Source organism: Gasterosteus aculeatus, chromosome 2, assembly GCF_964276395.1.
Source record: "Gasterosteus aculeatus chromosome 2, fGasAcu3.hap1.1, whole genome shotgun sequence".
In the NCBI taxonomy this organism is placed as follows: domain Eukaryota; kingdom Metazoa; phylum Chordata; class Actinopteri; order Perciformes; family Gasterosteidae; genus Gasterosteus; species Gasterosteus aculeatus.
Window position 1 is genome coordinate 23,482,834 of NC_135689.1, and position 19,385 is coordinate 23,502,218.

Genomic DNA, 19,385 nt, shown 5'->3' on the forward strand with positions numbered 1-19,385 from the left:
ATTAGAAAGTGACTCCTTTTTCATTATCAAAACTCCAAAACCTTTGACACATTTTAAAAGATTAGGTAGAGGACATACAGTTGCTTACGGCCATACCTCTCTGGCTCCGCCTGATCTCGTCTGATCTCAGAAGCTAAGCAGAGTAGGGCCTGTTTAGTACTTGGATGGAAGACCGCCTGGGAATCCCAGGTGCCGTAAGCTTTTTCAATTCTATCTGTAAAAGACACAGAGAAGGCCTTAGAAAGTGACTCCATTTAATTGTCAAAACTACAAAACCTTTGACACATTTTAAAAGATTAGGTAGAGGACATACAGTTGCTTACGGCCATACCTCTCTGGCTCCGCCTGATCTCGTCTGATCTCAGAAGCTAAGCAGAGTAGGGCCTGGTTAGTACTTGGATGGAAGACCGCCTGGGAATCCCAGGTGCCGTAAGCTTTTTCATTTCTCTCTCTGGAAGAAATTGAGAAGGCATTAGAAAGTGAATCCTTTTTCATTATCAAAACTCCAAAACCTTTGAAACATTTTAAAAGATTAGGAAGAGGACATACAGTTGCTTACGGCCATACCTCTCTGGCTCCGCCTGATCTCGTCTGATCTCAGAAGCTAAGCAGAGTAGGGCCTGGTTAGTACTTGGATGGAAGACCGCCTGGGAATCCCAGGTGCCGTAAGCTTTTTCATTTCTCTCTCTGGAAGAAATCGAGAAGGCATTAGAAAGTGACTCCTTTTTCATTATCAAAACTCCAAAACCTTTGACACATTTTAAAAGATTAGGAAGAGGACATACAGTTGCTTACGGCCATACCTCTCTGGCTCCGCCTGATCTCGTCTGATCTCAGAAGCTAAGCAGAGTAGGGCCTGGTTAGTACTTGGATGGAAGACCGCCTGGGAATCCCAGGTGCCGTAAGCTTTTTCAATTCTATCTGTAAAAGACACAGAGAAGGCCTTAGAAAGTGACTCCATTTAATTGTCAAAACTACAAAACCTTTGACACATTTTAAAAGATTAGGTAGAGGACATGCAGTTGCTTACGGCCATACCTCTCTGGCTCCGCCTGATCTCGTCTGATCTCAGAAGCTAAGCAGAGTAGGGCCTGGTTAGTACTTGGATGGAAGACCGCCTGGGAATCCCAGGTGCCGTAAGCTTTTTCAATTCTATCTGTAAAAGACACAGAGAAGGCCTTAGAAAGTGACTCCATTTAATTGTCAAAACTACAAAACCTTTGACACATTTTAAAAGATTAGGTAGAGGACATACAGTTGCTTACGGCCATACCTCTCTGGCTCCGCCTGATCTCGTCTGATCTCAGAAGCTAAGCAGAGTAGGGCCTGGTTAGTACTTGGATGGAAGACCGCCTGGGAATCCCAGGTGCCGTAAGCTTTTTCATTTCTATCTGTAAAAGACACAGAGAAGGCCTTAGAAAGTGACTCCATTTCATTGTCAAAACTACAAAACCTTTGACACATTTTAAAAGATTAGGTAGAGGACATACAGTTGCTTACGGCCATACCTCTCTGGCTCCGCCTGATCTCGTCTGATCTCAGAAGCTAAGCAGTGTAGGGCCTGGTTAGTACTTGGATGGAAGACCGCCTGGGAATCCCAGGTGCCGTAAGCTTTTTCAATTCTATCTGTAAAAGACACAGAGAAGGCCTTAGAAAGTGACTCCATTTAATTGTCAAAACTACAAAACCTTTGACACATTTTAAAAGATTAGGTAGAGGACATACAGTTGCTTACGGCCATACCTCTCTGGCTCCGCCTGATCTCGTCTGATCTCAGAAGCTAAGCAGAGTAGGGCCTGGTTAGTACTTGGATGGAAGACCGCCTGGGAATCCCAGGTGCCGTAAGCTTTTTCAATTCTATCTGTAAAAGACACAGAGAAGGCCTTAGAAAGTGACTCCATTTAATTGTCAAAACTACAAAAACCTTTGACACATTTTAAAAGATTAGGTAGAGGACATACAGTTGCTTACGGCCATACCTCTCTGGCTCCGCCTGATCTCGTCTGATCTCAGAAGCTAAGCAGAGTAGGGCCTGGTTAGTACTTGGATGGAAGACCGCCTGGGAATCCCAGGTGCCGTAAGCTTTTTCATTTCTCTCTCTGGAAGAAATTGAGAAGGCATTAGAAAGTGAATCCTTTTTCATTATCAAAACTCCAAAACCTTTGACACATTTTAAAAGATTAGGAAGAGGACATACAGTTGCTTACGGCCATACCTCTCTGGCTCCGCCTGATCTCGTCTGATCTCAGAAGCTAAGCAGAGTAGGGCCTGGTTAGTACTTGGATGGAAGACCGCCTGGGAATCCCAGGTGCCGTAAGCTTTTTCATTTCTCTCTCTGGAAGAAATCGAGAAGGCATTAGAAAGTGACTCCTTTTTCATTATCAAAACTCCAAAACCTTTGACACATTTTAAAAGATTAGGAAGAGGACATACAGTTGCTTACGGCCATACCTCTCTGGCTCCGCCTGATCTCGTCTGATCTCAGAAGCTAAGCAGAGTAGGGCCTGGTTAGTACTTGGATGGAAGACCGCCTGGGAATCCCAGGTGCCGTAAGCTTTTTCAATTCTATCTGTAAAAGACACAGAGAAGGCCTTAGAAAGTGACTCCATTTAATTGTCAAAACTACAAAACCTTTGACACATTTTAAAAGATTAGGTAGAGGACATGGAGTTGCTTACGGCCATACCTCTCTGGCTCCGCCTGATCTCGTCTGATCTCAGAAGCTAAGCAGAGTAGGGCCTGGTTAGTACTTGGATGGAAGACCGCCTGGGAATCCCAGGTGCCGTAAGCTTTTTCATTTCTCTCTCTGGAAGAAATCGAGAAGGCATTAGAAAGTGACTCCTTTTTCATTATCAAAACTCCAAAACCTTTGACACATTTTAAAATATTAGGAAGAGGACATACAGTTGCTTACGGCCATACCTCTCTGGCTCCGCCTGATCTCGTCTGATCTCAGAAGCTAAGCAGAGTAGGGCCTGGTTAGTACTTGGATGGAAGACCGCCTGGGAATCCCAGGTGCCGTAAGCTTTTTCATTTCTATCTGTAAAAGACACAGAGAAGGCCTTAGAAAGTGACTCCATTTCATTGTCAAAACTACAAAACCTTTGACACATTTTAAAAGATTAGGTAGAGGACATACAGTTGCTTACGGCCATACCTCTCTGGCTCCGCCTGATCTCGTCTGATCTCAGAAGCTAAGCAGAGTAGGGCCTGGTTAGTACTTGGATGGAAGACCGCCTGGGAATCCCAGGTGCCGTAAGCTTTTTCATTTCTCTCTCTGGAAGAAATTGAGAAGGCATTAGAAAGTGAATCCTTTTTCATTATCAAAACTCCAAAACCTTTGACACATTTTAAAATATTAGGAAGAGGACATACAGTTGCTTACGGCCATACCTCTCTGGCTCCGCCTGATCTCGTCTGATCTCAGAAGCTAAGCAGAGTAGGGCCTGGTTAGTACTTGGATGGAAGACCGCCTGGGAATCCCAGGTGCCGTAAGCTTTTTCATTTCTCTCTCTGGAAGAAATCGAGAAGGCATTAGAAAGTCACTCCTTTTTCATTATCAAAACTCCAAAACCTTTGACACATTTTAAAAGATTAGGAAGAGGACATACAGTTGCTTACGGCCATACCTCTCTTGCTCCGCCTGATCTCGTCTGATCTCAGAAGCTAAGCAGAGTAGGGCCTGGTTAGTACTTGGATGGAAGACCGCCTGGGAATCCCAGGTGCCGTAAGCTTTTTCATTTCTATCTGTAAAAGACACAGAGAAGGCCTTAGAAAGTGACTCCATTTCATTGTCAAAACTACAAAACCTTTGACACGTTTTAAAAGATTAGGAAGAGGACATACAGTTGCTTACGGCCATACCTCTCTGGCTCCGCCTGATCTCGTCTGATCTCAGAAGCTAAGCAGAGTAGGGCCTGGTTAGTACTTGGATGGAAGACCGCCTGGGAATCCCAGGTGCCGTAAGCTTTTTCATTTCTCTCTCTGGAAGAAATTGAGAAGGCATTAGAAAGTGAATCCTTTTTCATTATCAAAACTCCAAAACCTTTGACACATTTTAAAAGATTAGGAAGAGGACATACAGTTGCTTACGGCCATACCTCTCTGGCTCCGCCTGATCTCGTCTGATCTCAGAAGCTAAGCAGAGTAGGGCCTGGTTAGTACTTGGATGGAAGACCGCCTGGGAATCCCAGGTGCCGTAAGCTTTTTCATTTCTCTCTCTGGAAGAAATCGAGAAGGCATTAGAAAGTGACTCCTTTTTCATTATCAAAACTCCAAAACCTTTGACACATTTTAAAAGATTAGGAAGAGGACATACAGTTGCTTACGGCCATACCTCTCTGGCTCCGCCTGATCTCGTCTGATCTCAGAAGCTAAGCAGAGTAGGGCCTGGTTAGTACATGGATGGAAGACCGCCTGGGAATCCCAGGTGCCGTAAGCTTTTTCAATTCTATTTGTAAAAGACACAGAGAAGGCCTTAGAAAGTGAATCCTTTTTCATTATCAAAACTCCAAAACCTTTGACACATTTTAAAATATTAGGAAGAGGACATACAGTTGCTTACGGCCATACCTCTCTGGCTCCGCCTGATCTTGTCTGATCTCAGAAGCTAAGCAGAGTAGGGCCTGGTTAGTACTTGGATGGAAGACCGCCTGGGAATCCCAGGTGCCGTAAGCTTTTTCATTTCTCTCTCTGGAAGAAATCGAGAAGGCATTAGAAAGTGACTCCTTTTTCATTATCAAAACTCCAAAACCTTTGACACATTTTAAAAGATTAGGAAGAGGACATACAGTTGCTTACGGCCATACCTCTCTGGCTCCGCCTGATCTCGTCTGATCTCAGAAGCTAAGCAGAGTAGGGCCTGGTTAGTACTTGGATGGAAGACCGCCTGGGAATCCCAGGTGCCGTAAGCTTTTTCATTTCTATCTGTAAAAGACACAGAGAAGGCCTTAGAAAGTGACTCCATTTCATTGTCAAAACTACAAAACCTTTGACAAGTTTTAAAAGATTAGGAAGAGGACATACAGTTGCTTACGGCCATACCTCTCTGGCTCCGCCTGATCTCGTCTGATCTCAGAAGCTAAGCAGAGTAGGGCCTGGTTAGTACTTGGATGGAAGACCGCCTGGGAATCCCAGGTGCCGTAAGCTTTTTCATTTCTCTCTCTGGAAGAAATTGAGAAGGCATTAGAAAGTGAATCCTTTTTCATTATCAAAACTCCAAAACCTTTGACACATTTTAAAAGATTAGGAAGAGGACATACAGTTGCTTACGGCCATACCTCTCTGGCTCCGCCTGATCTCGTCTGATCTCAGAAGCTAAGCAGAGTAGGGCCTGGTTAGTACTTGGATGGAAGACCGCCTGGGAATCCCAGGTGCCGTAAGCTTTTTCAATTCTATCTGTAAAAGACACAGAGAAGGCCTTAGAAAGTGACTCCATTTAATTGTCAAAACTACAAAACCTTTGACACATTTTAAAAGATTAGGTAGAGGACATACAGTTGCTTACGGCCATACCTCTCTGGCTCCGCCTGATCTCGTCTGATCTCAGAAGCTAAGCAGAGTAGGGCCTGGTTAGTACTTGGATGGAAGACCGCCTGGGAATCCCAGGTGCCGTAAGCTTTTTCATTTCTCTCTCTGGAAGAAATCGAGAAGGCATTAGAAAGTGACTCCTTTTTCATTATCAAAACTCCAAAACCTTTGACACATTTTAAAAGATTAGGAAGAGGACATACAGTTGCTTACGGCCATACCTCTCTGGCTCCGCCTGATCTCGTCTGATCTCAGAAGCTAAGCAGAGTAGGGCCTGGTTAGTACTTGGATGGAAGACCGCCTGGGAATCCCAGGTGCCGTAAGCTTTTTCATTTCTCTCTCTGGAAGAAATCGAGAAGGCATTAGAAAGTGACTCCTTTTTCATTATCAAAACTCCAAAACCTTTGACACATTTTAAAAGATTAGGAAGAGGACATACAGTTGCTTACGGCCATACCTCTCTGGCTCCGCCTGATCTCGTCTGATCTCAGAAGCTAAGCAGAGTAGGGCCTGGTTAGTACTTGGATGGAAGACCGCCTGGGAATCCCAGGTGCCGTAAGCTTTTTCATTTCTCTCTCTGGAAGAAATTGAGAAGGCATTAGAAAGTGAATCCTTTTTCATTATCAAAACTCCAAAACCTTTGACACATTTTAAAAGATTAGGAAGAGGACATACAGTTGCTTACGGCCATACCTCTCTGGCTCCGCCTGATCTCGTCTGATCTCAGAAGCTAAGCAGAGTAGGGCCTGGTTAGTACTTGGATGGAAGACCGCCTGGGAATCCCAGGTGCCGTAAGCTTTTTCATTTCTATCTGTAAAAGACACAGAGAAGGCCTTAGAAAGTGACTCCTTTTTCATTATCAAAACTCCAAAACCTTTGACACATTTTAAAAGATTAGGAAGAGGACATACAGTTGCTTACGGCCATACCTCTCTGGCTCCGCCTGATCTCGTCTGATCTCAGAAGCTAAGCAGAGTAGGGCCTGGTTAGTACTTGGATGGAAGACCGCCTGGGAATCCCAGGTGCCGTAAGCTTTTTCAATTCTATCTGTAAAAGACACAGAGAAGGCCTTAGAAAGTGACTCCATTTAATTGTCAAAACTACAAAACCTTTGACACATTTTAAAAGATTAGGTAGAGGACATACAGTTGCTTACGGCCATACCTCTCTGGCTCCGCCTGATCTCGTCTGATCTCAGAAGCTAAGCAGAGTAGGGCCTGGTTAGTACTTGGATGGAAGACCGCCTGGGAATCCCAGGTGCCGTAAGCTTTTTCATTTCTCTCTCTGGAAGAAATTGAGAAGGCATTAGAAAGTGAATCCTTTTTCATTATCAAAACTCCAAAACCTTTGACACATTTTAAAAGATTAGGAAGAGGACATACAGTTGCTTACGGCCATACCTCTCTGGCTCCGCCTGATCTCGTCTGATCTCAGAAGCTAAGCAGAGTAGGGCCTGGTTAGTACTTGGATGGAAGACCGCCTGGGAATCCCAGGTGCCGTAAGCTTTTTCATTTCTCTCTCTGGAAGAAATCGAGAAGGCATTAGAAAGTGACTCCTTTTTCATTATCAAAACTCCAAAACCTTTGACACATTTTAAAAGATTAGGAAGAGGACATACAGTTGCTTACGGCCATACCTCTCTGGCTCCGCCTGATCTCGTCTGATCTCAGAAGCTAAGCAGAGTAGGGCCTGGTTAGTACATGGATGGAAGACCGCCTGGGAATCCCAGGTGCCGTAAGCTTTTTCAATTCTATTTGTAAAAGACACAGAGAAGGCCTTAGAAAGTGAATCCTTTTTCATTATCAAAACTCCAAAACCTTTGACACATTTTAAAATATTAGGAAGAGGACATACAGTTGCTTACGGCCATACCTCTCTGGCTCCGCCTGATCTCGTCTGATCTCAGAAGCTAAGCAGAGTAGGGCCTGGTTAGTACTTGGATGGAAGACCGCCTGGGAATCCCAGGTGCCGTAAGCTTTTTCATTTCTCTCTCTGGAAGAAATCGAGAAGGCATTAGAAAGTGACTCCTTTTTCATTATCAAAACTCCAAAACCTTTGACACATTTTAAAAGATTAGGAAGAGGACATACAGTTGCTTACGGCCATACCTCTCTGGCTCCGCCTGATCTCGTCTGATCTCAGAAGCTAAGCAGAGTAGGGCCTGGTTAGTACTTGGATGGAAGACCGCCTGGGAATCCCAGGTGCCGTAAGCTTTTTCATTTCTATCTGTAAAAGACACAGAGAAGGCCTTAGAAAGTGACTCCATTTCATTGTCAAAACTACAAAACCTTTGACAAGTTTTAAAAGATTAGGAAGAGGACATACAGTTGCTTACGGCCATACCTCTCTGGCTCCGCCTGATCTCGTCTGATCTCAGAAGCTAAGCAGAGTAGGGCCTGGTTAGTACTTGGATGGAAGACCGCCTGGGAATCCCAGGTGCCGTAAGCTTTTTCATTTCTCTCTCTGGAAGAAATTGAGAAGGCATTAGAAAGTGAATCCTTTTTCATTATCAAAACTCCAAAACCTTTGACACATTTTAAAAGATTAGGAAGAGGACATACATTTGCTTACGGCCATACCTCTCTGGCTCCGCCTGATCTCGTCTGATCTCAGAAGCTAAGCAGAGTAGGGCCTGGTTAGTACTTGGATGGAAGACCGCCTGGGAATCCCAGGTGCCGTAAGCTTTTTCAATTCTATCTGTAAAAGACACAGAGAAGGCCTTAGAAAGTGACTCCATTTAATTGTCAAAACTACAAAACCTTTGACACATTTTAAAAGATTAGGTAGAGGACATACAGTTGCTTACGGCCATACCTCTCTGGCTCCGCCTGATCTCGTCTGATCTCAGAAGCTAAGCAGAGTAGGGCCTGGTTAGTACTTGGATGGAAGACCGCCTGGGAATCCCAGGTGCCGTAAGCTTTTTCATTTCTCTCTCTGGAAGAAATCGAGAAGGCATTAGAAAGTGACTCCTTTTTCATTATCAAAACTCCAAAACCTTTGACACATTTTAAAAGATTAGGAAGAGGACATACAGTTGCTTACGGCCATACCTCTCTGGCTCCGCCTGATCTCGTCTGATCTCAGAAGCTAAGCAGAGTAGGGCCTGGTTAGTACTTGGATGGAAGACCGCCTGGGAATCCCAGGTGCCGTAAGCTTTTTCAATTCTATCTGTAAAAGACACAGAGAAGGCCTTAGAAAGTGACTCCATTTAATTGTCAAAACTACAAAACCTTTGACACATTTTAAAAGATTAGGTAGAGGACATACAGTTGCTTACGGCCATACCTCTCTGGCTCCGCCTGATCTCGTCTGATCTCAGAAGCTAAGCAGAGTAGGGCCTGGTTAGTACTTGGATGGAAGACCGCCTGGGAATCCCAGGTGCCGTAAGCTTTTTCATTTCTCTCTCTGGAAGAAATCGAGAAGGCATTAGAAAGTGACTCCTTTTTCATTATCAAAACTCCAAAACCTTTGACACATTTTAAAAGATTAGGAAGAGGACATACAGTTGCTTACGGCCATACCTCTCTGGCTCCGCCTGATCTCGTCTGATCTCAGAAGCTAAGCAGAGTAGGGCCTGGTTAGTACTTGGATGGAAGACCGCCTGGGAATCCCAGGTGCCGTAAGCTTTTTCATTTCTCTCTCTGGAAGAAATCGAGAAGGCATTAGAAAGTGACTCCTTTTTCATTATCAAAACTCCAAAACCTTTGACACATTTTAAAAGATTAGGAAGAGGACATACAGTTGCTTACGGCCATACCTCTCTGGCTCCGCCTGATCTCGTCTGATCTCAGAAGCTAAGCAGAGTAGGGCCTGGTTAGTACTTGGATGGAAGACCGCCTGGGAATCCCAGGTGCCGTAAGCTTTTTCATTTCTCTCTCTGGAAGAAATTGAGAAGGCATTAGAAAGTGAATCCTTTTTCATTATCAAAACTCCAAAACCTTTGACACATTTTAAAAGATTAGGAAGAGGACATACAGTTGCTTACGGCCATACCTCTCTGGCTCCGCCTGATCTCGTCTGATCTCAGAAGCTAAGCAGAGTAGGGCCTGGTTAGTACTTGGATGGAAGACCGCCTGGGAATCCCAGGTGCCGTAAGCTTTTTCATTTCTATCTGTAAAAGACACAGAGAAGGCCTTAGAAAGTGACTCCTTTTTCATTATCAAAACTCCAAAACCTTTGACACATTTTAAAAGATTAGGAAGAGGACATACAGTTGCTTACGGCCATACCTCTCTGGCTCCGCCTGATCTCGTCTGATCTCAGAAGCTAAGCAGAGTAGGGCCTGGTTAGTACTTGGATGGAAGACCGCCTGGGAATCCCAGGTGCCGTAAGCTTTTTCAATTCTATCTGTAAAAGACACAGAGAAGGCCTTAGAAAGTGACTCCATTTAATTGTCAAAACTACAAAACCTTTGACACATTTTAAAAGATTAGGTAGAGGACATACAGTTGCTTACGGCCATACCTCTCTGGCTCCGCCTGATCTCGTCTGATCTCAGAAGCTAAGCAGAGTAGGGCCTGGTTAGTACTTGGATGGAAGACCGCCTGGGAATCCCAGGTGCCGTAAGCTTTTTCATTTCTCTCTCTGGAAGAAATTGAGAAGGCATTAGAAAGTGAATCCTTTTTCATTATCAAAACTCCAAAACCTTTGACACATTTTAAAAGATTAGGAAGAGGACATACAGTTGCTTACGGCCATACCTCTCTGGCTCCGCCTGATCTCGTCTGATCTCAGAAGCTAAGCAGAGTAGGGCCTGGTTAGTACTTGGATGGAAGACCGCCTGGGAATCCCAGGTGCCGTAAGCTTTTTCATTTCTCTCTCTGGAAGAAATCGAGAAGGCATTAGAAAGTGACTCCTTTTTCATTATCAAAACTCCAAAACCTTTGACACATTTTAAAAGATTAGGAAGAGGACATACAGTTGCTTACGGCCATACCTCTCTGGCTCCGCCTGATCTCGTCTGATCTCAGAAGCTAAGCAGAGTAGGGCCTGGTTAGTACTTGGATGGAAGACCGCCTGGGAATCCCAGGTGCCGTAAGCTTTTTCATTTCTCTCTCTGGAAGAAATCGAGAAGGCATTAGAAAGTGACTCCTTTTTCATTATCAAAACTCCAAAACCTTTGACACATTTTAAAAGATTAGGAAGAGGACATACAGTTGCTTACGGCCATACCTCTCTGGCTCCGCCTGATCTCGTCTGATCTCAGAAGCTAAGCAGAGTAGGGCCTGGTTAGTACATGGATGGAAGACCGCCTGGGAATCCCAGGTGCCGTAAGCTTTTTCAATTCTATTTGTAAAAGACACAGAGAAGGCCTTAGAAAGTGAATCCTTTTTCATTATCAAAACTCCAAAACCTTTGACACATTTTAAAATATTAGGAAGAGGACATACAGTTGCTTACGGCCATACCTCTCTGGCTCCGCCTGATCTCGTCTGATCTCAGAAGCTAAGCAGAGTAGGGCCTGGTTAGTACTTGGATGGAAGACCGCCTGGGAATCCCAGGTGCCGTAAGCTTTTTCATTTCTCTCTCTGGAAGAAATCGAGAAGGCATTAGAAAGTGACTCCTTTTTCATTATCAAAACTCCAAAACCTTTGACACATTTTAAAAGATTAGGAAGAGGACATACAGTTGCTTACGGCCATACCTCTCTGGCTCCGCCTGATCTCGTCTGATCTCAGAAGCTAAGCAGAGTAGGGCCTGGTTAGTACTTGGATGGAAGACCGCCTGGGAATCCCAGGTGCCGTAAGCTTTTTCATTTCTATCTGTAAAAGACACAGAGAAGGCCTTAGAAAGTGACTCCATTTCATTGTCAAAACTACAAAACCTTTGACAAGTTTTAAAAGATTAGGAAGAGGACATACAGTTGCTTACGGCCATACCTCTCTGGCTCCGCCTGATCTCGTCTGATCTCAGAAGCTAAGCAGAGTAGGGCCTGGTTAGTACTTGGATGGAAGACCGCCTGGGAATCCCAGGTGCCGTAAGCTTTTTCATTTCTCTCTCTGGAAGAAATTGAGAAGGCATTAGAAAGTGAATCCTTTTTCATTATCAAAACTCCAAAACCTTTGACACATTTTAAAAGATTAGGAAGAGGACATACATTTGCTTACGGCCATACCTCTCTGGCTCCGCCTGATCTCGTCTGATCTCAGAAGCTAAGCAGAGTAGGGCCTGGTTAGTACTTGGATGGAAGACCGCCTGGGAATCCCAGGTGCCGTAAGCTTTTTCAATTCTATCTGTAAAAGACACAGAGAAGGCCTTAGAAAGTGACTCCATTTAATTGTCAAAACTACAAAACCTTTGACACATTTTAAAAGATTAGGTAGAGGACATACAGTTACTTACGGCCATACCTCTCTGGCTCCGCCTGATCTCGTCTGATCTCAGAAGCTAAGCAGAGTAGGGCCTGGTTAGTACTTGGATGGAAGACCGCCTGGGAATCCCAGGTGCCGTAAGCTTTTTCATTTCTCTCTCTGGAAGAAATTGAGAAGGCATTAGAAAGTGAATCCTTTTTCATTATCAAAACTCCAAAACCTTTGACACATTTTAAAAGATTAGGAAGAGGACATACAGTTGCTTACGGCCATACCTCTCTGGCTCCGCCTGATCTCGTCTGATCTCAGAAGCTAAGCAGAGTAGGGCCTGGTTAGTACTTGGATGGAAGACCGCCTGGGAATCCCAGGTGCCGTAAGCTTTTTCAATTCTATCTGTAAAAGACACAGAGAAGGCCTTAGAAAGTGACTCCATTTAATTGTCAAAACTACAAAACCTTTGACACATTTTAAAAGATTAGGTAGAGGACATACAGTTGCTTACGGCCATACCTCTCTGGCTCCGCCTGATCTCGTCTGATCTCAGAAGCTAAGCAGAGTAGGGCCTGGTTAGTACTTGGATGGAAGACCGCCTGGGAATCCCAGGTGCCGTAAGCTTTTTCATTTCTCTCTCTGGAAGAAATTGAGAAGGCATTAGAAAGTGAATCCTTTTTCATTATCAAAACTCCAAAACCTTTGACACATTTTAAAAGATTAGGAAGAGGACATACAGTTGCTTACGGCCATACCTCTCTGGCTCCGCCTGATCTCGTCTGATCTCAGAAGCTAAGCAGAGTAGGGCCTGGTTAGTACTTGGATGGAAGACCGCCTGGGAATCCCAGGTGCCGTAAGCTTTTTCATTTCTCTCTCTGGAAGAAATCGAGAAGGCATTAGAAAGTGACTCCTTTTTCATTATCAAAACTCCAAAACCTTTGACACATTTTAAAAGATTAGGAAGAGGACATACAGTTGCTTACGGCCATACCTCTCTGGCTCCGCCTGATCTCGTCTGATCTCAGAAGCTAAGCAGAGTAGGGCCTGGTTAGTACTTGGATGGAAGACCGCCTGGGAATCCCAGGTGCCGTAAGCTTTTTCAATTCTATTTGTAAAAGACACAGAGAAGGCCTTAGAAAGTGAATCCTTTTTCATTATCAAAACTCCAAAACCTTTGACACATTTTAAAATATTAGGAAGAGGACATACAGTTGCTTACGGCCATACCTCTCTGGCTCCGCCTGATCTCGTCTGATCTCAGAAGCTAAGCAGAGTAGGGCCTGGTTAGTACTTGGATGGAAGACCGCCTGGGAATCCCAGGTGCCGTAAGCTTTTTCATTTCTCTCTCTGGAAGAAATCGAGAAGGCATTAGAAAGTGACTCCTTTTTCATTATCAAAACTCCAAAACCTTTGACACATTTTAAAAGATTAGGAAGAGGACATACAGTTGCTTACGGCCATACCTCTCTGGCTCCGCCTGATCTCGTCTGATCTCAGAAGCTAAGCAGAGTAGGGCCTGGTTAGTACTTGGATGGAAGACCGCCTGGGAATCCCAGGTGCCGTAAGCTTTTTCATTTCTATCTGTAAAAGACACAGAGAAGGCCTTAGAAAGTGACTCCATTTCATTGTCAAAACTACAAAACCTTTGACAAGTTTTAAAAGATTAGGAAGAGGACATACAGTTGCTTACGGCCATACCTCTCTGGCTCCGCCTGATCTCGTCTGATCTCAGAAGCTAAGCAGAGTAGGGCCTGGTTAGTACTTGGATGGAAGACCGCCTGGGAATCCCAGGTGCCGTAAGCTTTTTCATTTCTCTCTCTGGAAGAAATCGAGAAGGCATTAGAAAGTGACTCCTTTTTCATTATCAAAACTCCAAAACCTTTGACACATTTTAAAAGATTAGGAAGAGGACATACAGTTGCTTACGGCCATACCTCTCTGGCTCCGCCTGATCTCGTCTGATCTCAGAAGCTAAGCAGAGTAGGGCCTGGTTAGTACTTGGATGGAAGACCGCCTGGGAATCCCAGGTGCCGTAAGCTTTTTCATTTCTCTCTCTGGAAGAAATCGAGAAGGCATTAGAAAGTGACTCCTTTTTCATTATCAAAACTCCAAAACCTTTGACACATTTTAAAAGATTAGGAAGAGGACATACAGTTGCTTACGGCCATACCTCTCTGGCTCCGCCTGATCTCGTCTGATCTCAGAAGCTAAGCAGAGTAGGGCCTGGTTAGTACTTGGATGGAAGACCGCCTGGGAATCCCAGGTGCCGTAAGCTTTTTCATTTCTATCTGTAAAAGACACAGAGAAGGCCTTAGAAAGTGACTCCATTTCATTGTCAAAACTACAAAACCTTTGACAAGTTTTAAAAGATTAGGAAGAGGACATACAGTTGCTTACGGCCATACCTCTCTGGCTCCGCCTGATCTCGTCTGATCTCAGAAGCTAAGCAGAGTAGGGCCTGGTTAGTACTTGGATGGAAGACCGCCTGGGAATCCCAGGTGCCGTAAGCTTTTTCAATTCTATCTGTAAAAGACACAGAGAAGGCCTTAGAAAGTGACTCCATTTAATTGTCAAAACTACAAAACCTTTGACACATTTTAAAAGATTAGGTAGAGGACATACAGTTGCTTACGGCCATACCTCTCTGGCTCCGCCTGATCTCGTCTGATCTCAGAAGCTAAGCAGAGTAGGGCCTGGTTAGTACTTGGATGGAAGACCGCCTGGGAATCCCAGGTGCCGTAAGCTTTTTCATTTCTCTCTCTGGAAGAAATTGAGAAGGCATTAGAAAGTGAATCCTTTTTCATTATCAAAACTCCAAAACCTTTGACACATTTTAAAAGATTAGGAAGAGGACATACAGTTGCTTACGGCCATACCTCTCTGGCTCCGCCTGATCTCGTCTGATCTCAGAAGCTAAGCAGAGTAGGGCCTGGTTAGTACTTGGATGGAAGACCGCCTGGGAATCCCAGGTGCCGTAAGCTTTTTCATTTCTCTCTCTGGAAGAAATCGAGAAGGCATTAGAAAGTGACTCCTTTTTCATTATCAAAACTCCAAAACCTTTGACACATTTTAAAAGATTAGGAAGAGGACATACAGTTGCTTACGGCCATACCTCTCTGGCTCCGCCTGATCTCGTCTGATCTCAGAAGCTAAGCAGAGTAGGGCCTGGTTAGTACTTGGATGGAAGACCGCCTGGGAATCCCAGGTGCCGTAAGCTTTTTCATTTCTCTCTCTGGAAGAAATCGAGAAGGCATTAGAAAGTGACTCCTTTTTCATTATCAAAACTCCAAAACCTTTGACACATTTTAAAAGATTAGGAAGAGGACATACAGTTGCTTACGGCCATACCTCTCTGGCTCCGCCTGATCTCGTCTGATCTCAGAAGCTAAGCAGAGTAGGGCCTGGTTAGTACATGGATGGAAGACCGCCTGGGAATCCCAGGTGCCGTAAGCTTTTTCAATTCTATTTGTAAAAGACACAGAGAAGGCCTTAGAAAGTGAATCCTTTTTCATTATCAAAACTCCAAAACCTTTGACACATTTTAAAATATTAGGAAGAGGACATACAGTTGCTTACGGCCATACCTCTCTGGCTCCGCCTGATCTCGTCTGATCTCAGAAGCTAAGCAGAGTAGGGCCTGGTTAGTACTTGGATGGAAGACCGCCTGGGAATCCCAGGTGCCGTAAGCTTTTTCATTTCTCTCTCTGGAAGAAATCGAGAAGGCATTAGAAAGTGACTCCTTTTTCATTATCAAAACTCCAAAACCTTTGACACATTTTAAAAGATTAGGAAGAGGACATACAGTTGCTTACGGCCATACCTCTCTGGCTCCGCCTGATCTCGTCTGATCTCAGAAGCTAAGCAGAGTAGGGCCTGGTTAGTACTTGGATGGAAGACCGCCTGGGAATCCCAGGTGCCGTAAGCTTTTTCATTTCTATCTGTAAAAGACACAGAGAAGGCCTTAGAAAGTGACTCCATTTCATTGTCAAAACTACAAAACCTTTGACAAGTTTTAAAAGATTAGGAAGAGGACATACAGTTGCTTACGGCCATACCTCTCTGGCTCCGCCTGATCTCGTCTGATCTCAGAAGCTAAGCAGAGTAGGGCCTGGTTAGTACTTGGATGGAAGACCGCCTGGGAATCCCAGGTGCCGTAAGCTTTTTCATTTCTCTCTCTGGAAGAAATTGAGAAGGCATTAGAAAGTGAATCCTTTTTCATTATCAAAACTCCAAAACCTTTGACACATTTTAAAAGATTAGGAAGAGGACATACATTTGCTTACGGCCATACCTCTCTGGCTCCGCCTGATCTCGTCTGATCTCAGAAGCTAAGCAGAGTAGGGCCTGGTTAGTACTTGGATGGAAGACCGCCTGGGAATCCCAGGTGCCGTAAGCTTTTTCAATTCTATCTGTAAAAGACACAGAGAAGGCCTTAGAAAGTGACTCCATTTAATTGTCAAAACTACAAAACCTTTGACACATTTTAAAAGATTAGGTAGAGGACATACAGTTGCTTACGGCCATACCTCTCTGGCTCCGCCTGATCTCGTCTGATCTCAGAAGCTAAGCAGAGTAGGGCCTGGTTAGTACTTGGATGGAAGACCGCCTGGGAATCCCAGGTGCCGTAAGCTTTTTCATTTCTCTCTCTGGAAGAAATCGAGAAGGCATTAGAAAGTGACTCCTTTTTCATTATCAAAACTCCAAAACCTTTGACACATTTTAAAAGATTAGGAAGAGGACATACAGTTGCTTACGGCCATACCTCTCTGGCTCCGCCTGATCTCGTCTGATCTCAGAAGCTAAGCAGAGTAGGGCCTGGTTAGTACTTGGATGGAAGACCGCCTGGGAATCCCAGGTGCCGTAAGCTTTTTCATTTCTCTCTCTGGAAGAAATCGAGAAGGCATTAGAAAGTGACTCCTTTTTCATTATCAAAACTCCAAAACCTTTGACACATTTTAAAAGATTAGGAAGAGGACATACAGTTGCTTACGGCCATACCTCTCTGGCTCCGCCTGATCTCGTCTGATCTCAGAAGCTAAGCAGAGTAGGGCCTGGTTAGTACTTGGATGGAAGACCGCCTGGGAATCCCAGGTGCCGTAAGCTTTTTCATTTCTCTCTCTGGAAGAAATTGAGAAGGCATTAGAAAGTGAATCCTTTTTCATTATCAAAACTCCAAAACCTTTGACACATTTTAAAAGATTAGGAAGAGGACATACAGTTGCTTACGGCCATACCTCTCTGGCTCCGCCTGATCTCGTCTGATCTCAGAAGCTAAGCAGAGTAGGGCCTGGTTAGTACTTGGATGGAAGACCGCCTGGGAATCCCAGGTGCCGTAAGCTTTTTCATTTCTCTCTCTGGAAGAAATCGAGAAGGCATTAGAAAGTGACTCCTTTTTCATTATCAAAACTCCAAAACCTTTGACACATTTTAAAAGATTAGGAAGAGGACATACAGTTGCTTACGGCCATACCTCTCTGGCTCCGCCTGATCTCGTCTGATCTCAGAAGCTAAGCAGAGTAGGGCCTGGTTAGTACTTGGATGGAAGACCGCCTGGGAATCCCAGGTGCCGTAAGCTTTTTCAATTCTATCTGTAAAAGACACAGAGAAGGCCTTAGAAAGTGACTCCATTTAATTGTCAAAACTACAAAACCTTTGACACATTTTAAAAGATTAGGTAGAGGACATACAGTTGCTTACGGCCATACCTCTCTGGCTCCGCCTGATCTCGTCTGATCTCAGAAGCTAAGCAGAGTAGGGCCTGGTTAGTACTTGGATGGAAGACCGCCTGGGAATCCCAGGTGCCGTAAGCTTTTTCATTTCTCTCTCTGGAAGAAATTGAGAAGGCATTAGAAAGTGAATCCTTTTTCATTATCAAAACTCCAAAACCTTTGACACATTTTAAAAGATTAGGAAGAGGACATACAGTTGCTTACGGCCATACCTCTCTGGCTCCGCCTGATCTCGTCTGATCTCAGAAGCTAAGCAGAGTAGGGCCTGGTTAGTACTTGGATGGAAGACCGCCTGGGAATCCCAGGTGCCGTAAGCTTTTTCATTTCTCTCTCTGGAAGAAATCGAGAAGGCATTAGAAAGTGACTCCTTTTTCATTATCAAAACTCCAAAACCTTTGACACATTTTAAAAGATTAGGAAGAGGACATACAGTTGCTTACGGCCATACCTCTCTGGCTCCGCCTGATCTCGTCTGATCTCAGAAGCTAAGCAGAGTAGGGCCTGGTTAGTACTTGGATGGAAGACCGCCTGGGAATCCCAGGTGCCGTAAGCTTTTTCAATTCTATTTGTAAAAGACACAGAGAAGGCCTTAGAAAGTGAATCCTTTTTCATTATCAAAACTCCAAAACCTTTGACACATTTTAAAATATTAGGAAGAGGACATACAGTTGCTTACGGCCATACCTCTCTGGCTCCGCCTGATCTCGTCTGATCTCAGAAGCTAAGCAGAGTAGGGCCTGGTTAGTACTTGGATGGAAGACCGCCTGGGAATCCCAGGTGCCGTAAGCTTTTTCATTTCTCTCTCTGGAAGAAATCGAGAAGGCATTAGAAAGTGACTCCTTTTTCATTATCAAAACTCCAAAACCTTTGACACATTTTAAAAGATTAGGAAGAGGACATACAGTTGCTTACGGCCATACCTCTCTGGCTCCGCCTGATCTCGTCTGATCTCAGAAGCTAAGCAGAGTAGGGCCTGGTTAGTACTTGGATGGAAGACCGCCTGGGAATCCCAGGTGCCGTAAGCTTTTTCATTTCTATCTGTAAAAGACACAGAGAAGGCCTTAGAAAGTGACTCCATTTCATTGTCAAAACTACAAAACCTTTGACAAGTTTTAAAAGATTAGGAAGAGGACATACAGTTGCTTACGGCCATACCTCTCTGGCTCCGCCTGATCTCGTCTGATCTCAGAAGCTAAGCAGAGTAGGGCCTGGTTAGTACTTGGATGGAAGACCGCCTGGGAATCCCAGGTGCCGTAAGCTTTTTCATTTCTCTCTCTGGAAGAAATCGAGAAGGCATTAGAAAGTGACTCCTTTTTCATTATCAAAACTCCAAAACCTTTGACACATTTTAAAAGATTAGGAAGAGGACATACAGTTGCTTACGGCCATACCTCTCTGGCTCCGCCTGATCTCGTCTGATCTCAGAAGCTAAGCAGAGTAGGGCCTGGTTAGTACTTGGATGGAAGACTGCCTGGGAATCCCAGGTGCCGTAAGCTTTTTCATTTCTCTCTCTGGAAGAAATCGAGAAGGCATTAGAAAGTGACTCCTTTTTCATTATCAAAACTCCAAAACCTTTGACACATTTTAAAAGATTAGGAAGAGGACATACAGTTGCTTACGGCCATACCTCTCTGGCTCCGCCTGATCTCGTCTGATCTCAGAAGCTAAGCAGAGTAGGGCCTGGTTAGTACTTGGATGGAAGACCGCCTGGGAATCCCAGGTGCCGTAAGCTTTTTCATTTCTATCTGTAAAAGACACAGAGAAGGCCTTAGAAAGTGACTCCATTTCATTGTCAAAACTACAAAACCTTTGACAAGTTTTAAAA

The 19,385-nt window shown here is 44.3% G+C and overlaps 82 non-coding genes across 82 annotated transcripts; all 82 read left to right on the forward strand.

The window, feature by feature from the left end:
• The first annotated feature begins 82 nt into the window (after positions 1 to 82).
• LOC144397538 (5S ribosomal RNA) lies at positions 83 to 201 on the forward strand. Its single transcript, XR_013459684.1, has one exon. It is a non-coding gene; the product is annotated as a 5S ribosomal RNA (ribosomal RNA).
• Positions 202 to 317: 116 nt separating this feature from the next.
• Positions 318 to 436, forward strand: LOC144403815 (5S ribosomal RNA). The gene has a single exon (XR_013465753.1). It is a non-coding gene; the product is annotated as a 5S ribosomal RNA (ribosomal RNA).
• A 117-nt stretch (positions 437 to 553) lies between these two features.
• On the forward strand, positions 554 to 672 carry LOC144403816 (5S ribosomal RNA). Its single transcript, XR_013465754.1, has one exon. It is a non-coding gene; the product is annotated as a 5S ribosomal RNA (ribosomal RNA).
• A 117-nt stretch (positions 673 to 789) lies between these two features.
• Positions 790 to 908, forward strand: LOC144403817 (5S ribosomal RNA). The gene has a single exon (XR_013465755.1). It is a non-coding gene; the product is annotated as a 5S ribosomal RNA (ribosomal RNA).
• Positions 909 to 1,024: 116 nt separating this feature from the next.
• On the forward strand, positions 1,025 to 1,143 carry LOC144403818 (5S ribosomal RNA). Its single transcript, XR_013465756.1, has one exon. It is a non-coding gene; the product is annotated as a 5S ribosomal RNA (ribosomal RNA).
• A 116-nt stretch (positions 1,144 to 1,259) lies between these two features.
• LOC144403819 (5S ribosomal RNA) lies at positions 1,260 to 1,378 on the forward strand. The gene has a single exon (XR_013465757.1). It is a non-coding gene; the product is annotated as a 5S ribosomal RNA (ribosomal RNA).
• A 116-nt stretch (positions 1,379 to 1,494) lies between these two features.
• LOC144397110 (5S ribosomal RNA) lies at positions 1,495 to 1,613 on the forward strand. The gene has a single exon (XR_013459255.1). It is a non-coding gene; the product is annotated as a 5S ribosomal RNA (ribosomal RNA).
• A 116-nt stretch (positions 1,614 to 1,729) lies between these two features.
• On the forward strand, positions 1,730 to 1,848 carry LOC144403820 (5S ribosomal RNA). Its single transcript, XR_013465758.1, has one exon. It is a non-coding gene; the product is annotated as a 5S ribosomal RNA (ribosomal RNA).
• A 117-nt stretch (positions 1,849 to 1,965) lies between these two features.
• On the forward strand, positions 1,966 to 2,084 carry LOC144403821 (5S ribosomal RNA). The gene has a single exon (XR_013465759.1). It is a non-coding gene; the product is annotated as a 5S ribosomal RNA (ribosomal RNA).
• A 117-nt stretch (positions 2,085 to 2,201) lies between these two features.
• LOC144403823 (5S ribosomal RNA) lies at positions 2,202 to 2,320 on the forward strand. The gene has a single exon (XR_013465761.1). It is a non-coding gene; the product is annotated as a 5S ribosomal RNA (ribosomal RNA).
• A 117-nt stretch (positions 2,321 to 2,437) lies between these two features.
• On the forward strand, positions 2,438 to 2,556 carry LOC144403824 (5S ribosomal RNA). The gene has a single exon (XR_013465762.1). It is a non-coding gene; the product is annotated as a 5S ribosomal RNA (ribosomal RNA).
• Positions 2,557 to 2,672: 116 nt separating this feature from the next.
• On the forward strand, positions 2,673 to 2,791 carry LOC144403825 (5S ribosomal RNA). Its single transcript, XR_013465763.1, has one exon. It is a non-coding gene; the product is annotated as a 5S ribosomal RNA (ribosomal RNA).
• A 117-nt stretch (positions 2,792 to 2,908) lies between these two features.
• Positions 2,909 to 3,027, forward strand: LOC144403826 (5S ribosomal RNA). The gene has a single exon (XR_013465764.1). It is a non-coding gene; the product is annotated as a 5S ribosomal RNA (ribosomal RNA).
• Positions 3,028 to 3,143: 116 nt separating this feature from the next.
• Positions 3,144 to 3,262, forward strand: LOC144403827 (5S ribosomal RNA). The gene has a single exon (XR_013465765.1). It is a non-coding gene; the product is annotated as a 5S ribosomal RNA (ribosomal RNA).
• Positions 3,263 to 3,379: 117 nt separating this feature from the next.
• LOC144403828 (5S ribosomal RNA) lies at positions 3,380 to 3,498 on the forward strand. Its single transcript, XR_013465766.1, has one exon. It is a non-coding gene; the product is annotated as a 5S ribosomal RNA (ribosomal RNA).
• Positions 3,499 to 3,615: 117 nt separating this feature from the next.
• On the forward strand, positions 3,616 to 3,734 carry LOC144397304 (5S ribosomal RNA). The gene has a single exon (XR_013459449.1). It is a non-coding gene; the product is annotated as a 5S ribosomal RNA (ribosomal RNA).
• A 116-nt stretch (positions 3,735 to 3,850) lies between these two features.
• Positions 3,851 to 3,969, forward strand: LOC144403829 (5S ribosomal RNA). The gene has a single exon (XR_013465767.1). It is a non-coding gene; the product is annotated as a 5S ribosomal RNA (ribosomal RNA).
• A 117-nt stretch (positions 3,970 to 4,086) lies between these two features.
• On the forward strand, positions 4,087 to 4,205 carry LOC144403830 (5S ribosomal RNA). Its single transcript, XR_013465768.1, has one exon. It is a non-coding gene; the product is annotated as a 5S ribosomal RNA (ribosomal RNA).
• A 117-nt stretch (positions 4,206 to 4,322) lies between these two features.
• Positions 4,323 to 4,441, forward strand: LOC144398449 (5S ribosomal RNA). Its single transcript, XR_013460596.1, has one exon. It is a non-coding gene; the product is annotated as a 5S ribosomal RNA (ribosomal RNA).
• A 117-nt stretch (positions 4,442 to 4,558) lies between these two features.
• Positions 4,559 to 4,677, forward strand: LOC144398518 (5S ribosomal RNA). The gene has a single exon (XR_013460665.1). It is a non-coding gene; the product is annotated as a 5S ribosomal RNA (ribosomal RNA).
• Positions 4,678 to 4,794: 117 nt separating this feature from the next.
• Positions 4,795 to 4,913, forward strand: LOC144403831 (5S ribosomal RNA). Its single transcript, XR_013465769.1, has one exon. It is a non-coding gene; the product is annotated as a 5S ribosomal RNA (ribosomal RNA).
• A 116-nt stretch (positions 4,914 to 5,029) lies between these two features.
• Positions 5,030 to 5,148, forward strand: LOC144403832 (5S ribosomal RNA). Its single transcript, XR_013465770.1, has one exon. It is a non-coding gene; the product is annotated as a 5S ribosomal RNA (ribosomal RNA).
• A 117-nt stretch (positions 5,149 to 5,265) lies between these two features.
• On the forward strand, positions 5,266 to 5,384 carry LOC144403834 (5S ribosomal RNA). The gene has a single exon (XR_013465772.1). It is a non-coding gene; the product is annotated as a 5S ribosomal RNA (ribosomal RNA).
• A 116-nt stretch (positions 5,385 to 5,500) lies between these two features.
• On the forward strand, positions 5,501 to 5,619 carry LOC144403835 (5S ribosomal RNA). The gene has a single exon (XR_013465773.1). It is a non-coding gene; the product is annotated as a 5S ribosomal RNA (ribosomal RNA).
• Positions 5,620 to 5,736: 117 nt separating this feature from the next.
• On the forward strand, positions 5,737 to 5,855 carry LOC144403836 (5S ribosomal RNA). Its single transcript, XR_013465774.1, has one exon. It is a non-coding gene; the product is annotated as a 5S ribosomal RNA (ribosomal RNA).
• A 117-nt stretch (positions 5,856 to 5,972) lies between these two features.
• Positions 5,973 to 6,091, forward strand: LOC144403837 (5S ribosomal RNA). The gene has a single exon (XR_013465775.1). It is a non-coding gene; the product is annotated as a 5S ribosomal RNA (ribosomal RNA).
• A 117-nt stretch (positions 6,092 to 6,208) lies between these two features.
• On the forward strand, positions 6,209 to 6,327 carry LOC144403838 (5S ribosomal RNA). The gene has a single exon (XR_013465776.1). It is a non-coding gene; the product is annotated as a 5S ribosomal RNA (ribosomal RNA).
• A 117-nt stretch (positions 6,328 to 6,444) lies between these two features.
• LOC144403839 (5S ribosomal RNA) lies at positions 6,445 to 6,563 on the forward strand. Its single transcript, XR_013465777.1, has one exon. It is a non-coding gene; the product is annotated as a 5S ribosomal RNA (ribosomal RNA).
• Positions 6,564 to 6,679: 116 nt separating this feature from the next.
• Positions 6,680 to 6,798, forward strand: LOC144403840 (5S ribosomal RNA). Its single transcript, XR_013465778.1, has one exon. It is a non-coding gene; the product is annotated as a 5S ribosomal RNA (ribosomal RNA).
• Positions 6,799 to 6,915: 117 nt separating this feature from the next.
• On the forward strand, positions 6,916 to 7,034 carry LOC144403841 (5S ribosomal RNA). Its single transcript, XR_013465779.1, has one exon. It is a non-coding gene; the product is annotated as a 5S ribosomal RNA (ribosomal RNA).
• A 117-nt stretch (positions 7,035 to 7,151) lies between these two features.
• Positions 7,152 to 7,270, forward strand: LOC144398450 (5S ribosomal RNA). Its single transcript, XR_013460597.1, has one exon. It is a non-coding gene; the product is annotated as a 5S ribosomal RNA (ribosomal RNA).
• Positions 7,271 to 7,387: 117 nt separating this feature from the next.
• Positions 7,388 to 7,506, forward strand: LOC144403842 (5S ribosomal RNA). The gene has a single exon (XR_013465780.1). It is a non-coding gene; the product is annotated as a 5S ribosomal RNA (ribosomal RNA).
• A 117-nt stretch (positions 7,507 to 7,623) lies between these two features.
• On the forward strand, positions 7,624 to 7,742 carry LOC144403843 (5S ribosomal RNA). The gene has a single exon (XR_013465781.1). It is a non-coding gene; the product is annotated as a 5S ribosomal RNA (ribosomal RNA).
• Positions 7,743 to 7,858: 116 nt separating this feature from the next.
• Positions 7,859 to 7,977, forward strand: LOC144403845 (5S ribosomal RNA). Its single transcript, XR_013465783.1, has one exon. It is a non-coding gene; the product is annotated as a 5S ribosomal RNA (ribosomal RNA).
• Positions 7,978 to 8,094: 117 nt separating this feature from the next.
• Positions 8,095 to 8,213, forward strand: LOC144403846 (5S ribosomal RNA). The gene has a single exon (XR_013465784.1). It is a non-coding gene; the product is annotated as a 5S ribosomal RNA (ribosomal RNA).
• A 116-nt stretch (positions 8,214 to 8,329) lies between these two features.
• On the forward strand, positions 8,330 to 8,448 carry LOC144403847 (5S ribosomal RNA). Its single transcript, XR_013465785.1, has one exon. It is a non-coding gene; the product is annotated as a 5S ribosomal RNA (ribosomal RNA).
• A 117-nt stretch (positions 8,449 to 8,565) lies between these two features.
• Positions 8,566 to 8,684, forward strand: LOC144403848 (5S ribosomal RNA). The gene has a single exon (XR_013465786.1). It is a non-coding gene; the product is annotated as a 5S ribosomal RNA (ribosomal RNA).
• A 116-nt stretch (positions 8,685 to 8,800) lies between these two features.
• On the forward strand, positions 8,801 to 8,919 carry LOC144403849 (5S ribosomal RNA). The gene has a single exon (XR_013465787.1). It is a non-coding gene; the product is annotated as a 5S ribosomal RNA (ribosomal RNA).
• Positions 8,920 to 9,036: 117 nt separating this feature from the next.
• LOC144403850 (5S ribosomal RNA) lies at positions 9,037 to 9,155 on the forward strand. The gene has a single exon (XR_013465788.1). It is a non-coding gene; the product is annotated as a 5S ribosomal RNA (ribosomal RNA).
• A 117-nt stretch (positions 9,156 to 9,272) lies between these two features.
• LOC144403851 (5S ribosomal RNA) lies at positions 9,273 to 9,391 on the forward strand. Its single transcript, XR_013465789.1, has one exon. It is a non-coding gene; the product is annotated as a 5S ribosomal RNA (ribosomal RNA).
• A 117-nt stretch (positions 9,392 to 9,508) lies between these two features.
• Positions 9,509 to 9,627, forward strand: LOC144403852 (5S ribosomal RNA). Its single transcript, XR_013465790.1, has one exon. It is a non-coding gene; the product is annotated as a 5S ribosomal RNA (ribosomal RNA).
• Positions 9,628 to 9,744: 117 nt separating this feature from the next.
• On the forward strand, positions 9,745 to 9,863 carry LOC144403853 (5S ribosomal RNA). Its single transcript, XR_013465791.1, has one exon. It is a non-coding gene; the product is annotated as a 5S ribosomal RNA (ribosomal RNA).
• Positions 9,864 to 9,979: 116 nt separating this feature from the next.
• On the forward strand, positions 9,980 to 10,098 carry LOC144403854 (5S ribosomal RNA). The gene has a single exon (XR_013465792.1). It is a non-coding gene; the product is annotated as a 5S ribosomal RNA (ribosomal RNA).
• A 117-nt stretch (positions 10,099 to 10,215) lies between these two features.
• On the forward strand, positions 10,216 to 10,334 carry LOC144403856 (5S ribosomal RNA). Its single transcript, XR_013465794.1, has one exon. It is a non-coding gene; the product is annotated as a 5S ribosomal RNA (ribosomal RNA).
• A 117-nt stretch (positions 10,335 to 10,451) lies between these two features.
• LOC144403857 (5S ribosomal RNA) lies at positions 10,452 to 10,570 on the forward strand. Its single transcript, XR_013465795.1, has one exon. It is a non-coding gene; the product is annotated as a 5S ribosomal RNA (ribosomal RNA).
• A 117-nt stretch (positions 10,571 to 10,687) lies between these two features.
• Positions 10,688 to 10,806, forward strand: LOC144398451 (5S ribosomal RNA). Its single transcript, XR_013460598.1, has one exon. It is a non-coding gene; the product is annotated as a 5S ribosomal RNA (ribosomal RNA).
• A 117-nt stretch (positions 10,807 to 10,923) lies between these two features.
• LOC144403858 (5S ribosomal RNA) lies at positions 10,924 to 11,042 on the forward strand. Its single transcript, XR_013465796.1, has one exon. It is a non-coding gene; the product is annotated as a 5S ribosomal RNA (ribosomal RNA).
• A 117-nt stretch (positions 11,043 to 11,159) lies between these two features.
• LOC144403859 (5S ribosomal RNA) lies at positions 11,160 to 11,278 on the forward strand. Its single transcript, XR_013465797.1, has one exon. It is a non-coding gene; the product is annotated as a 5S ribosomal RNA (ribosomal RNA).
• A 116-nt stretch (positions 11,279 to 11,394) lies between these two features.
• LOC144403860 (5S ribosomal RNA) lies at positions 11,395 to 11,513 on the forward strand. The gene has a single exon (XR_013465798.1). It is a non-coding gene; the product is annotated as a 5S ribosomal RNA (ribosomal RNA).
• A 117-nt stretch (positions 11,514 to 11,630) lies between these two features.
• On the forward strand, positions 11,631 to 11,749 carry LOC144403861 (5S ribosomal RNA). Its single transcript, XR_013465799.1, has one exon. It is a non-coding gene; the product is annotated as a 5S ribosomal RNA (ribosomal RNA).
• A 116-nt stretch (positions 11,750 to 11,865) lies between these two features.
• On the forward strand, positions 11,866 to 11,984 carry LOC144397825 (5S ribosomal RNA). Its single transcript, XR_013459972.1, has one exon. It is a non-coding gene; the product is annotated as a 5S ribosomal RNA (ribosomal RNA).
• Positions 11,985 to 12,101: 117 nt separating this feature from the next.
• On the forward strand, positions 12,102 to 12,220 carry LOC144403862 (5S ribosomal RNA). The gene has a single exon (XR_013465800.1). It is a non-coding gene; the product is annotated as a 5S ribosomal RNA (ribosomal RNA).
• A 116-nt stretch (positions 12,221 to 12,336) lies between these two features.
• Positions 12,337 to 12,455, forward strand: LOC144403863 (5S ribosomal RNA). The gene has a single exon (XR_013465801.1). It is a non-coding gene; the product is annotated as a 5S ribosomal RNA (ribosomal RNA).
• Positions 12,456 to 12,572: 117 nt separating this feature from the next.
• Positions 12,573 to 12,691, forward strand: LOC144403864 (5S ribosomal RNA). Its single transcript, XR_013465802.1, has one exon. It is a non-coding gene; the product is annotated as a 5S ribosomal RNA (ribosomal RNA).
• Positions 12,692 to 12,808: 117 nt separating this feature from the next.
• Positions 12,809 to 12,927, forward strand: LOC144403865 (5S ribosomal RNA). Its single transcript, XR_013465803.1, has one exon. It is a non-coding gene; the product is annotated as a 5S ribosomal RNA (ribosomal RNA).
• A 117-nt stretch (positions 12,928 to 13,044) lies between these two features.
• LOC144403867 (5S ribosomal RNA) lies at positions 13,045 to 13,163 on the forward strand. Its single transcript, XR_013465805.1, has one exon. It is a non-coding gene; the product is annotated as a 5S ribosomal RNA (ribosomal RNA).
• Positions 13,164 to 13,280: 117 nt separating this feature from the next.
• Positions 13,281 to 13,399, forward strand: LOC144403868 (5S ribosomal RNA). The gene has a single exon (XR_013465806.1). It is a non-coding gene; the product is annotated as a 5S ribosomal RNA (ribosomal RNA).
• Positions 13,400 to 13,515: 116 nt separating this feature from the next.
• LOC144403869 (5S ribosomal RNA) lies at positions 13,516 to 13,634 on the forward strand. Its single transcript, XR_013465807.1, has one exon. It is a non-coding gene; the product is annotated as a 5S ribosomal RNA (ribosomal RNA).
• A 117-nt stretch (positions 13,635 to 13,751) lies between these two features.
• On the forward strand, positions 13,752 to 13,870 carry LOC144403870 (5S ribosomal RNA). Its single transcript, XR_013465808.1, has one exon. It is a non-coding gene; the product is annotated as a 5S ribosomal RNA (ribosomal RNA).
• Positions 13,871 to 13,987: 117 nt separating this feature from the next.
• Positions 13,988 to 14,106, forward strand: LOC144403871 (5S ribosomal RNA). Its single transcript, XR_013465809.1, has one exon. It is a non-coding gene; the product is annotated as a 5S ribosomal RNA (ribosomal RNA).
• A 116-nt stretch (positions 14,107 to 14,222) lies between these two features.
• On the forward strand, positions 14,223 to 14,341 carry LOC144403872 (5S ribosomal RNA). The gene has a single exon (XR_013465810.1). It is a non-coding gene; the product is annotated as a 5S ribosomal RNA (ribosomal RNA).
• Positions 14,342 to 14,457: 116 nt separating this feature from the next.
• Positions 14,458 to 14,576, forward strand: LOC144403873 (5S ribosomal RNA). Its single transcript, XR_013465811.1, has one exon. It is a non-coding gene; the product is annotated as a 5S ribosomal RNA (ribosomal RNA).
• A 117-nt stretch (positions 14,577 to 14,693) lies between these two features.
• On the forward strand, positions 14,694 to 14,812 carry LOC144403874 (5S ribosomal RNA). The gene has a single exon (XR_013465812.1). It is a non-coding gene; the product is annotated as a 5S ribosomal RNA (ribosomal RNA).
• Positions 14,813 to 14,929: 117 nt separating this feature from the next.
• Positions 14,930 to 15,048, forward strand: LOC144403875 (5S ribosomal RNA). Its single transcript, XR_013465813.1, has one exon. It is a non-coding gene; the product is annotated as a 5S ribosomal RNA (ribosomal RNA).
• Positions 15,049 to 15,165: 117 nt separating this feature from the next.
• LOC144398452 (5S ribosomal RNA) lies at positions 15,166 to 15,284 on the forward strand. The gene has a single exon (XR_013460599.1). It is a non-coding gene; the product is annotated as a 5S ribosomal RNA (ribosomal RNA).
• Positions 15,285 to 15,401: 117 nt separating this feature from the next.
• On the forward strand, positions 15,402 to 15,520 carry LOC144403876 (5S ribosomal RNA). Its single transcript, XR_013465814.1, has one exon. It is a non-coding gene; the product is annotated as a 5S ribosomal RNA (ribosomal RNA).
• Positions 15,521 to 15,637: 117 nt separating this feature from the next.
• Positions 15,638 to 15,756, forward strand: LOC144403878 (5S ribosomal RNA). The gene has a single exon (XR_013465816.1). It is a non-coding gene; the product is annotated as a 5S ribosomal RNA (ribosomal RNA).
• A 116-nt stretch (positions 15,757 to 15,872) lies between these two features.
• On the forward strand, positions 15,873 to 15,991 carry LOC144403879 (5S ribosomal RNA). The gene has a single exon (XR_013465817.1). It is a non-coding gene; the product is annotated as a 5S ribosomal RNA (ribosomal RNA).
• A 117-nt stretch (positions 15,992 to 16,108) lies between these two features.
• LOC144403880 (5S ribosomal RNA) lies at positions 16,109 to 16,227 on the forward strand. Its single transcript, XR_013465818.1, has one exon. It is a non-coding gene; the product is annotated as a 5S ribosomal RNA (ribosomal RNA).
• Positions 16,228 to 16,343: 116 nt separating this feature from the next.
• Positions 16,344 to 16,462, forward strand: LOC144403881 (5S ribosomal RNA). Its single transcript, XR_013465819.1, has one exon. It is a non-coding gene; the product is annotated as a 5S ribosomal RNA (ribosomal RNA).
• A 117-nt stretch (positions 16,463 to 16,579) lies between these two features.
• On the forward strand, positions 16,580 to 16,698 carry LOC144403882 (5S ribosomal RNA). Its single transcript, XR_013465820.1, has one exon. It is a non-coding gene; the product is annotated as a 5S ribosomal RNA (ribosomal RNA).
• Positions 16,699 to 16,815: 117 nt separating this feature from the next.
• LOC144403883 (5S ribosomal RNA) lies at positions 16,816 to 16,934 on the forward strand. Its single transcript, XR_013465821.1, has one exon. It is a non-coding gene; the product is annotated as a 5S ribosomal RNA (ribosomal RNA).
• Positions 16,935 to 17,051: 117 nt separating this feature from the next.
• LOC144403884 (5S ribosomal RNA) lies at positions 17,052 to 17,170 on the forward strand. The gene has a single exon (XR_013465822.1). It is a non-coding gene; the product is annotated as a 5S ribosomal RNA (ribosomal RNA).
• Positions 17,171 to 17,287: 117 nt separating this feature from the next.
• On the forward strand, positions 17,288 to 17,406 carry LOC144403885 (5S ribosomal RNA). The gene has a single exon (XR_013465823.1). It is a non-coding gene; the product is annotated as a 5S ribosomal RNA (ribosomal RNA).
• A 116-nt stretch (positions 17,407 to 17,522) lies between these two features.
• On the forward strand, positions 17,523 to 17,641 carry LOC144403886 (5S ribosomal RNA). Its single transcript, XR_013465824.1, has one exon. It is a non-coding gene; the product is annotated as a 5S ribosomal RNA (ribosomal RNA).
• Positions 17,642 to 17,758: 117 nt separating this feature from the next.
• LOC144403887 (5S ribosomal RNA) lies at positions 17,759 to 17,877 on the forward strand. The gene has a single exon (XR_013465825.1). It is a non-coding gene; the product is annotated as a 5S ribosomal RNA (ribosomal RNA).
• Positions 17,878 to 17,994: 117 nt separating this feature from the next.
• LOC144403889 (5S ribosomal RNA) lies at positions 17,995 to 18,113 on the forward strand. The gene has a single exon (XR_013465827.1). It is a non-coding gene; the product is annotated as a 5S ribosomal RNA (ribosomal RNA).
• A 117-nt stretch (positions 18,114 to 18,230) lies between these two features.
• On the forward strand, positions 18,231 to 18,349 carry LOC144403890 (5S ribosomal RNA). Its single transcript, XR_013465828.1, has one exon. It is a non-coding gene; the product is annotated as a 5S ribosomal RNA (ribosomal RNA).
• Positions 18,350 to 18,466: 117 nt separating this feature from the next.
• LOC144403891 (5S ribosomal RNA) lies at positions 18,467 to 18,585 on the forward strand. Its single transcript, XR_013465829.1, has one exon. It is a non-coding gene; the product is annotated as a 5S ribosomal RNA (ribosomal RNA).
• A 116-nt stretch (positions 18,586 to 18,701) lies between these two features.
• LOC144403892 (5S ribosomal RNA) lies at positions 18,702 to 18,820 on the forward strand. Its single transcript, XR_013465830.1, has one exon. It is a non-coding gene; the product is annotated as a 5S ribosomal RNA (ribosomal RNA).
• A 117-nt stretch (positions 18,821 to 18,937) lies between these two features.
• Positions 18,938 to 19,056, forward strand: LOC144398185 (5S ribosomal RNA). Its single transcript, XR_013460332.1, has one exon. It is a non-coding gene; the product is annotated as a 5S ribosomal RNA (ribosomal RNA).
• Positions 19,057 to 19,173: 117 nt separating this feature from the next.
• On the forward strand, positions 19,174 to 19,292 carry LOC144403893 (5S ribosomal RNA). The gene has a single exon (XR_013465831.1). It is a non-coding gene; the product is annotated as a 5S ribosomal RNA (ribosomal RNA).
• Positions 19,293 to 19,385: the final 93 nt, after the last annotated feature.